At 38.4% G+C, this 8,986-nt stretch overlaps 1 protein-coding gene across 1 annotated transcript in view; it reads left to right on the top strand.

Moving 5' to 3' along the window:
- Window positions 1-8,986, top strand: part of EGR_06025 (Ubiquitin domain-containing protein 2) — a gene marked incomplete at both ends in the record, with an annotated part of 26,744 nt that overhangs the window by 2,379 nt on the left and 15,379 nt on the right. The window lies entirely within an intron of this gene.

Raw genomic sequence — 8,986 nt, 5'->3', positions numbered from 1 at the left:
ATAGCAATGGGCTAGGAAGACCATCAATTTGCTTTCTAGACTGTTTACCAACGGACTGATCGGCTGACATGGAACGGGACCTGACTTACCCGTGTATTTCAACCTTCAGCACCCAAAAGCGTTATTTGCTATGCCCAGAAGTTTCATTTATTGTCTACCTCACGCTTCTACGGTATGAATCGCTCCATCCCCGGAACACCGTTTTTTGGGTCAGTATTGAAGACTGTAGACGGAATTGTTCACTGTCAATTGTGAAGAAACAACCCCGAAAACAACTAAGACTAATGAGTTGGAATAACACCCGATCCCTAAAAGCCGACAGCGCAAAACTTATACCTCCTACCACAAAATTGACCCCTGACAGTGCACTTCATGTTGAGGTGAAAGGAATACACTGCCTCACCTCATCTTCCGTAATGCCTTGATATTTGTTCGAGCGACTACCACTTTTTCTCGACTTCATGCAGTCGATTGCGAAATAGGTTGAGAAATGAAATTGAGTTGGAAATGGAGATGGTTGGGGCTAGTTTTTTGTCTCTACAGCCAAAACATCGTATAAAAGTCGAATTCGCAAGTTTACATCTCACAGGGAAAATACTAGACTGTAACGGTGACTGCTTCAACGAAACTTCTTGCAGTCAATTTTATTATCAAAACCAAACGAACTTTTCATTCGCCTAATATTAGCCATTACACCCTAACAAGTTTTTTAATTGAATATGCACAGCGGAAATGAAGACATCATGCTAGATGGAATCAGCGTTTTTCATCTTGCTCTTGTGATTCGGCAGCTTGATATCTCTCTCCTCATTTAGTCATTCAAACGCGGTAACACCTTGAATTTCGGCGTTTTTGTTAGTTTCTTTCGCCTACAGTGCTTTAACTAACATACACACCCCTCGATATTCTCTGCTTGAAATTTCAGTCGTATTCGATAAGGCTTGGGTTCCATAGACTTTTGGTAAGATGTATTAGTGACCTTCTTTTGATTGAGATGTTTCATTCCACAAATAATAAATATTCGGTACTAGGGAGCGAAGCAATGCTAATATCATTCTTTTAATTGATCCATTTTAGCATTGTTTATGCGTAAATGTCAAATCGCTTTTTAATATACCGTTTCTTTTAAAAATGGCAGGTTCTTTGAGAATCTGTAAGGCAATTATCCTCTTTTTTCACCATTTGGAAGATTTATGGACTATTATTGGATGTTTTGTTGAATGTGGACAACAGGTGGGGCAGTATCAAAATTTTGTCTTCTCATTGATGCATTACTGTATTTTCACCCCACTACATTTTTATGAAAAAATTACGTTACAAAAGTGGGCGTTGCGTATCTTTATTTTCACTCCCCTTTTTGTGTCTTGCTCATTTTGAATCATGCGTCAAATGTGGGCGCTTCGCACAGCATTTTCGCTCAACCCATTTGAGGTTTTCTTAGCGCAAATTTCCTCATGATGTTATTTTTTGTTTATTTTATTGTGCAGTGTTATGCAAAAGAAAGATCAGTATCATCCTCTCCACCTCTCTTGCTCCTTTCTACTTCTTACTGAAATTCGATCGAACCTCGATAATTGCTGTTTGACAGTTCAATTTCTAATCTCCTTTGTACAGCATTATTTTAAAATACATATGCTGTAATGCTCTCTAATTAAGTACCAAGTTACGGTAGGACAAACTTTTATTCAGTATACCTCCCTGCATATGCACAATGAAATGAGGATGCCGTTAAGGCGAAGCCTTGCATGTGTCGATCTTCCACCTTCATACATTTTGCTTATAATCGGTAGCATTATAAAAATGTGTTTTTTGCCTAACGGGTGGTAAGTAGTATTATCACTTCTAGTTAGAATGATTTAGATCTTGCGACTAAATACTAATCACTCCGGGATAAATTTATTATTATTTATTCAACGCTCCTTCCATTTGAGACGTTTTCCCGCTACCCACTTGTTCCGTTTTCCTCCCCTACTCACTATGCGTCGCGTTTTGATTTTATTTTCTCCTTTCATATTTTTCACTCATTTGGAATGATATTTCAAAAAACGACATTGTGTTTTACATTTTACTTCTCTCATTTGAGACATTTTGGTATATACGCTTCTTACAGCTGTCCTATTAAATAAATGCAAGTTGTCTTAGGGATGAAGTAGTAAGAAAATATCCCTACCGTGCCAAGTAGAAGCAGCGCTTATGTAATCCCCCCAAAGCACGCCTTCCAATATCTATTATTCATTTTTAATTTGGCACTTCATACTGTTCTTCCTTTTGGCTTCTCTTTGGGATCCGCATCCTTTCGTAATGATCTTAGTACCTACTAATCTTCCAGCAAAAGCATTCCTTTTATAATCTTTTTATTCCACTTTTGCACCATTTTTGTATCGTAAAAATGAGCTTAGTTTGTTACAAGAAAAAGTAATACCAAAATCATTCTATTTAGCATTCCACTTCTTTACTTTTTTTGATTGCATTGCTAGTAGTCAATTTATCATTTCACTTATTAAATTAATTTTCGAAGTGTTTTGCTATGCTCATACCGATGCTTTAAGGGTATGCTTTGCTCCCCTCTTCTCTTCCAATGTTCTATCATTAAATCCCCTCAAAGTGCTGCGTTAATGGCTCATTTTATCCGAGGTAGTTTTGCAAATAACCGTGCTTTAATTACCCCATCTTTTTAACTAATGCATTACGACACTCAGTCGTTGCTTCACACTCCCCGCTTGAGTTTTTGTCTTTTATTTTTAGTAAAGGTGTCTTTGACTTCCAAAAGTTTGTCATACTTCGTAAGTGCATATGTTACCCTTTAAGGTGGTGCCTCCGTGCCCTTCATTTGAATGCTGGCAATTAATTATATTCAATTATATTCTCTAGCAAAAAACAACATCATACAACTTTGGGGGAAGTCAAAAGTGCATCTGCATTATGAATACCATCCCCGACACAGGCGCTTTTAGAGCCTAATTTTGTCACACTGTAGCCCTCCAAATCATCCTTGAACACGCAGTAAGACAGAAAATTGCTGTAGAAAATTCATTGTCAATGCGTAGAAGGGCTGAGCATAAGATAGAAAGGAATGTATTGGTGGGTGGATCACAGGAAATTGAAGTAACTGCAGAGTTAAATGAGATTGCTAAAACGAGTGTTTGCTTTTATATTTGCTTTGCTGCTGGACAGGAGTTCCGTTTACTTTATGTTAAGGCGTTTGCTGCTCACATTTCTCGATAACTTCTTGAAATATTTCCTTACAAAAAATATTAGTGCTGCCGTCTTCATAATCGACCTAAAGCAAATGTGTGTATATTTCATTATGGTTAGTTGAATATGTATATTGAGGCCCTCAGCTTGAGTCTTTGTAAATCTTTATGCAAAAGCGATTCCAGATTATTGGACTTAGACAAGAGTAATTCCACAGTGTTCATATTGTCCTTCATGTTACTGCGATTTAATAACTCCTGGTGCCTTTTAATCTGATGCCGGTTATGGGGTTCGGCTCCCTGCTAGGGTTAGTTAACACTGCTTCTGCATTATCAATCCCTCTGGTACATTTCAGAACTATAGCCTAGAAGTTGGGGTTTCTTTTCTAATGTCGCATTTTATGCGCCTATCATCCAGAGATAAGTATACGTATCGGCGGAAAAATAGCAGTGCTATACCATACCACTGACGCTTCTCAGTATTTCACTTTTGATCTCCATCTTACTCGTGATTAAAGAATGCATATGCCATCTCGTTTTCCGTCACTTTAAGAATGCCTTAGCATTCAATCTACCTTTTTTTAACAGTCCCAAATAACAGTTTCAACCGTTTTATCAGGTTTGACAAGGTAATGCTGGTTTTATTTCCTTCCAAATAGTCTGAATTTCAAAAAAAGTAATACTGCTTTGCGGAGCATGAATTGTCTTTTTCTTCAACTTGTTCGCGAGTCCACGATGATTGTTGTAGAGCACATCCGTGATTGCCTACGACTTTCATATCCTCAAGCAAATAGGTCTGTATCTTGAATTAGCTCTTTACCACCTCCACCCTCATTTCCCCCACAGAAATAGAGGCAACAACAAATTTTCTCCTGGTATTTTGGCCACAAAAGAGCGCGCCCAATGTATTTATTCGGGTCCTATATTTATTATAAGTTTATTATTCCTCGTTTGTCACTTTTTATTAGCCTCAGATTCTAAACATAAACCCCCCTCATAAAACCGCAAATAACAACTCGAATAAATACTTATTAACTAAAGACGGAGTTCGAGGTGTTGTAAGTCTCCTCAATTTATTAAAAATACTATGCATCATTTATTTATTACTTAATGCTTAACTCGAGCTATTTTTCAATGGCACCTAAAATCCAGTTAGTCGTAGATTGATGCTTCGTTTGTATTTACTATTTTCCAATTTCCCTGTCTAAGTTGCCCTAACTAGCAGCATTTCCATATCGCTTACACCATTCGCTTGCATTTCCAATTTTAACACCTATTCTGTGGGCTTGTCTAAAAATAGTCTATATTTGTCTTCCCTGCGTTTTAGTGTACCCTCCATTCAAGCTAATAATTAACGTTTGGTTGTTATGATGTCGCTATTCTTATTCTTAATTGTTTGTGTCAAAGAAACAAACGGTCGAGAAGGGGGTAATCTATTTTAATTCGCCTAACACGTACGTTGTTGAGGTCTCGAAGGAGACTCGATCCCCGCAGCCTACATATTTCATTATTCTAATGAGACCAAATGTGTTTACAACATTCCAGTAACTAGGATACGTAATTATTCTGCACCAAAAGTATTCCACATCCATTTTAAATTGTATTGAATCCGGCTGGTCTTTTTACGACAAGATTTGATGCAACTAGTAACCTTTCATAAACTATTACATGTGTCTCCGGGCTCGGGTAAAAGGATCGGGGTGTCGCACATATATGGCGATGGTAGCAAAAGTGCTAATGAACAGCTGTAGAAAATACTTTTCGTTAAATTTTGCAGTAAAGTTATATTTCAATATCGTTATTTCTCCCCTAGAACACTATGTTTTCTTGAACAAGGTATATTTGTACAGTGAGGCTTCGTGGTGGTCTCATTCCCTACTTTCTTTTCGTTCCTAGTTTGTTTTGATTGGAAAAATTCAAATTGATAAAATTGCCATGATGGTGCTATCTTCCAAATATCAGACGTTCTTTTCAGCGACATCATTTATACTTAAAGCTCTTCGTTACATATCTTGCCTATTTCACCATTTAGGGCATTTTGCAGGGAAAAGAAACGTTTTTTGCTGATACATTTAGCTCCAAAATGCTGTTTCTTTTAAATACTGTCGACTCAGCTCAAGTCTACATGTAGCTCTATTAAAAGCGCAAATGATGACCGGGGTGACTAGTATCATAGGTGGCACGCACCAGTCTTCATCCCGCCAGCGTGTTGGCTGTCTTGTCAGGTCTGGGGGAATCCATTAGTCATTTTTCATCAACATTATTTATAGCTAAAAGCAACTCTAAGTTAGTAGTTCTTGTTCTTCACACAAAAAAACGAATGCGCGAGTCTCACAATGTAGCGAAATTGAACAAAAAAAAGGAATTTTTTTTGCAGGGCTGAAGATGATCGAATAGGTGTACGCCCTTGATAATTACCACCAAGGTAAATTCACGTAGAACATTCTTAGATTTGGGAGAAATTATCGTTTCTTGAATACATAGGTTTCTCCATACTGGCATGTAATGCTTTTGTCAGAATATTCCAATTTTTCGACTTTGGATTCGAATCGAAAACAGCACCTGTTGTCAGTTTGTTCCAACGCTAAACACATTTTTGAAGTACTCGCACTTTACCGACATTAACATCCATACTAGCTGATGCAGTTTAGTGCCAATCAAAATAACTGTGCTTCAAAGGCAATGTTCTCCCGCTCATTCCAAAAGTTCCGAATGGAGACGCTCTCTCAAGCCTACTTTGAAAACTTGTAACTCGTATATGTGCATCGAGGTGTTCGATGCCGTTGAACAGCCTCTAACGATTGTCACGTTGAGGTTCACCTAGCACCCCTTTCTTGTAACCTAATGTATTTATTAAGCTTCACCGAATCCATTTTAGTTACGTTGTTGCTCCACTTCCTTGTGCTTTTGCACTGTATTTAGTCTTTATTCATATATTTTTTGAACTCAAGGTTCTATTACCCAAAAATTAGTTGTGATACTGAGCTCACGTCTCAGTATTGGTGACTGTTACGAAAAGTTACAAAGCCCTCGCGTACGTTACTGAAGTTGGGCTGTTTTGTGCCAAGGCGTTTGTCAAGTAGTTAGATTTGACTCGCCTGTCAGCCAAACATTTGGGTTGTAGCTGCTACACCAGCACGGCCGTTTTCAGACTTTGCCCCCAATTGTGCACGCCAGAACACTGCAACTACTAGGTTTTGCATTTTACCCTCATCTCAGGGTGGCAGCTTTTACTGCTAATGCTGTGGGAGCCAGTCAGCTTGTCAAAAGGAAGCAGTCATATATCATGCTTAACCACGGTTAGTATTCTTGCCTCTCCTCCCTCCTTCATAACCTGCAGCACAAGTGTAGCGTGTATTATTTTTTACGTGTATCCAGTTAAGAACTTGAGTGTTCTACCTACTGATAAGGCACGCACATCATTTTGATTTTCCCATTGTTGGAACACGTCTGTTAGCACCAATATCCCAATTTCAAAAGATTAACGCATCCTTTCACTTCTCAAAATCTGTGCTCAAGTAACCTTTTTTTCACATATTTGGCGTAATTTGTTATTTCACCTCTTGAAAACGTCCTTGTCTTCCTTTTCAAAATGCACACCTCTGAGTCTAGACGGTTGTTGATGAAGGGTCCAAATTTTTGTGTGGGTTCCGATTTTATCGTTAAGGTTTTTCCTACTTTTCCCTTGTCTTTGAGTGGCTTGGATACAGTTTGTACACGTGAGTACGGCTTCATTATCCATTTGATTTTAGTGCTTTCTTTTGGATTTCGTGGAGGGAGGTGTCGTAAAAATATCCACCATAGCTTAGTAAGTGGGACAGGATCAATTTTGTCGAATTGAATTCCATATGTACGTTATTTTATGTTCTGTAAACCATCCATTTTTCGTTTTGAAAGTGGGGTGAAAGTGAAACAGGCTTTCAGTGGATTGGTTGTGGCATTCAGTGCTCATTGAATGCTGAGCAATTGTTGAGCATCTGCCAATGGTTAAAATTATTAATGCGTTACTACTAGGGCTTTGAACGCCTGGAAAAGGTAAAATCAACAAGTCATTTCGTTAGAATAAGGGAACGCAGTCGTTTTTTCTCCAATACTCCTATTGGCCGGATCGTCTAAGAACCAAATTGCGCACTTTGCATTGCAACTGTAATGATTGTCATTTTTCTATCTACGAGGTGCAATTTGCTGCTAATTAGACATTGCTATAAGTCCATTGATATCGTTGGGGTACATTGGATGTGAGCCTCTTAACCTTCCTTGGAAAATTTGGGCAATTTCATCAGAAGCACATTGAAACGAGTAAGAAGTTCAAGCTCCAGTAATGAATAAAATGAATGTGTGGAGAAGCTGGTTCAAATTTTGTCGACAAGATACCACTCTAGACTGAAATTTTTTTGGACGAATATAGTTATATAACATGAAAAGCGTCTAGAAGCTCAAAGGAATGGTCAAATTGATGGGCAATGTTTGGCGTCGCTGTTAGACTTAAAATTGATTCTGTTTATAAAATTTGCACTTGATTGTGATACAATCGACTAATTTATGGAAATCTCAATTCGTTTGAGCGGAAAAAATTAGACATTATTAAGCAGTGACTTGCTCACTTAATTCAATTCATTTTAATCTTGATTCGCCTGTTAAAATCTTTTGGCAAAAGTTCGATCTACATAATGTCAACGCCCGTATGACTGACCCCGTCTTGCTAAATCAAGAAAGCAGTCAGTTTGGTTGATTTTATGTTTTTTTTAGAGTCACATTTGCAATGAGTAAAATCTAGATGGCAGTTTGCCGTATTTAGATGTCCATTCCCACTTTGCTTTAGTAGAACGAAATCAGTGTGAAACCTTCAAGGAATGTAAAGGATTTTGTTACCTCTAAGCACCACAAATACTCATTTGCATAGCTCGTAAGCTTTGTCTTCTCTCTTGAAGACCTGAAGTTTAGAGTGCTAATCTTTGCTCTGTCACACAAACGGGAAATTTGTGGGCCTTTGCTTTACCAGATTAACTGGTTGCTTGCATTACCTGCCCATTTCGGACTCGTTTCTGTTGTTGTTATCTGATTTGGCCGATAGCCTGTAAATGGTACGCCCTGATTACCGGATGCAAGAGAGATCAAACGCTAGTAGTTTGTTGGATTAATCCTAGTTTTTGAGGAATATTTTTGTCTTCTTCATGCCTAAAATTTTTTGGGCGGTAGTACAATATATTGGTTAAGTAATCCCTCCTTTGGGTACGTAATATGCTTCATTGTAGGGAAAAGAACGTTGTTTCTTCATTCGGTGTTAGTAAGGATTGCAAGCAATTCTTTTGAAAGGCTTTGCTGTTTTTGTGGCGACCAGGAAACACAGGAAGATAAGGCAAGTAACCGTTGAATGGGACTCACCAGTACTAGTCGAGAGTGATGTGAAACTTATCTCACATGTGTGTCGACTCACGGTGTCTGAATGACCATTATTTTGTTCCACTTTATTCGTAATTTCCAGTTCGATAAGGAGCATGAAGCACATTCGGTGGGCTTTTCGCAAATCTTGCATACGTCTAGGTAATGCTTATTGGCTTAGTAAATGGCCAGGTTGGCTGTTAGGCCTCACTGAGTCATCCTGGGCGTCTGCCGCTTAGATGTCAGGTCATACTGTCTCTAGAGTCGCCATGATAGTTACGGTTTTTGCTAATCTCTGTTTAGGCTGGTGCGAGTTTTAAGAATTTGCTGCTTTTTGTGCGCTGTTTTATTGGATACCTGAATCGGTGGATGAGGCATATCACGTTTGGTCACTTTGCCTTATCAAACAT

This window comes from Echinococcus granulosus (assembly GCF_000524195.1).
Source record: "Echinococcus granulosus chromosome Unknown EG_S00049, whole genome shotgun sequence".
In the NCBI taxonomy this organism is placed as follows: domain Eukaryota; kingdom Metazoa; phylum Platyhelminthes; class Cestoda; order Cyclophyllidea; family Taeniidae; genus Echinococcus; species Echinococcus granulosus.
This window is presented reverse-complemented; position numbering and strand designations above follow the sequence as displayed.